Consider the following 2,032-nt stretch of genomic DNA (forward strand, 5'->3'; position numbering starts at 1 on the left):
TATTCCCTTAGAATTTGGGCAGTTCGAGTCCTGGACCTAGCTTGAGAAACACGCCGAGTGCATGTGCATGTGTGCCCAAAATCCCAAGAGAAGAGTGGAGAAGGGATTCAGTATGGCCACCTGCCTTGAAGGGTGCTTTCCACCTCTTTTTCTCTCTCTTTCTCTCTCTCTCCCTCCCTCCCTCTTTCTCGGGAGCACACATGTCCTGTAGCCCAAAAGAAAAGCTATCTGATTATCGTTTTAATATGCATTTTTATTATTGCAAATGTGAGCGAGTATCTTACCATTTGCTCGGAAAGTTATCTGCCTTAGTTCTTCCCTCTGGGAGCTCTTCCTGCATTTATATGACTGGTCTACACTTTCTACCACATTCCTCCGGTGAAGAACCCCTCAGCGTTAATCCCAGGCTGACATGGACGCTCCCGGTGCTGAAATGAAGAGGTATAGATCTTCAGGGGCATTCGGGCCATCGTGCGTCTCATCACGACCAACGATTCTTGTCTCCTTTTGAGTTTTCTAGCTATAAACCCAAGGGTGATAATTTACCACAGGTGCTGGGATGTGACTCAGCTCGGACCTGCCTCCCTGTCCCATGGCAGCAGGTTTGTCCTGGGACTCTGCAACGTGCCCGCCTGCCCACCCCTGAGAAGCAATATGTCTTAGTCATTCTGGGTTTCTGTTTTCTCCCCACGTCTTTATAAGCTGCGGTGGGAACAGAAGCAGGAGATCCTGAAAGGCGCCTTTGTGCCCTTCTACTCCAGGAACCACCTCAGTGTTCTCGGAAAGAGGAAAGATTGAACAAAAGCTGGTATCCTAAGAATCCGGAGGTCAGGCCTTCCTTAATGAGCCCAGGCAACTTCGCCTCATTAATATGCAAATGAGCTCCGAGCTGAGCTTCAGCTCGCGCAACCCAGTGAGTCTCCGCGCAGGCGTCGATTTAGAGGTAGGGTTTCCCCACTTCGAGCATCTGCAAGGAGAGCTTCACGGAGAGGGGATTTTTCTACTGGCTGAGCTGGGTCATTTCCAGGTGTCAGCCATTATCTTGACCACGCCTCCATTGTGCACAGGGCCAGGCTTTACAACCAGATAGACTGGGGTTCAAGTCCTTACTCTGCCCTTTTCTGCCCCTTTAAGCCAGTGTTGGCATCCCAAATGGATTCACAGTCGCGCCTACCTTGCAGGTGAGGTGCTGGTGTCTTGGGATGTAGAAAAACTACAGAGGAGAGATTTGGTGATCAGAGAAGAGCAGAATTAGAAGCAGCTCATTGGCCAGGCTTTCCCTTTAAGAAGATGAAACAAGCAAGTTAACTACTGAGCTCTGCAAAATCAAATCCTAACATTTCTTTCTGGGTTGAAACTCAGCAACTTCTTATTACCCTATTCCTCGCAAAGTGTTAGAAGAAGAAGAAGAAGGAGAAGAAGAAGAAGAAGAAACTTTGTCTTGGCTCCTAAGGCTGTGTGATTTGGCCCCTATCCACCTCCTAACTCTCAGCCCACTGCTTGGACTTATCTCTGGGGCCCCAGCATGGACGTCTCTCAGGTCTGTGACTACTGGCACTGCCCTCTGGCCTCCCCTCCAGCCTCTGACCCGGAAGCTCCCTCTGTCTGCAATAGTCTTTCACCCTTCCCTCCACCGGCTAATTCCTGCTCAATGTCCAGTTTTCATCTTAAGCACCACTTCCTCCGATGGAGGGGAGTATTCCTGACCCCCTGGTTATCTGTTCCCGTGACTCTTATGACCCCTTTAAGTCCCATCTTTTTTTTTTTTAAAGAATTATTTGTTCAATTTTTAAATTTATTTATTATTATTATTTTGAAATTATTTTATTTATTTATTTTTATTAATTCACTTTACACCATCACAACACACAAATGAATTTTCCATCAAAATACACTGTGCATTGTCTCAATCAAGCACATCCACATACATGTTCTCAGCAAATAATTTTCCAATTCTTACATCTTGCATACCTTGCCCTTTGTCTTGCCATCCCTGATTCCCCATCCCCCACCCTCTGCTATGTCCCATCTT

General features: G+C 47.0%; 1 protein-coding gene across 1 annotated transcript in view; it reads left to right on the plus strand.

Annotated features, from left to right (window-relative positions):
- Positions 1-768: 768 nt before the first annotated feature.
- Positions 769-2,032, plus strand: part of LOC102485716 (metallothionein-4) — a 25,983-nt gene continuing 24,719 nt past the window's right edge. The window contains exon 1 of the mRNA XM_006148394.1: positions 769-1,540. The gene's annotated coding sequence lies outside the window, so the exon portion shown is untranslated. The remainder of the gene's footprint in view (positions 1,541-2,032) is intronic.

Source organism: Tupaia chinensis, unplaced genomic scaffold, assembly GCF_000334495.1.
Source record: "Tupaia chinensis unplaced genomic scaffold, TupChi_1.0 Scaffold000235_1, whole genome shotgun sequence".
Lineage (NCBI taxonomy): Eukaryota > Metazoa > Chordata > Mammalia > Scandentia > Tupaiidae > Tupaia > Tupaia belangeri.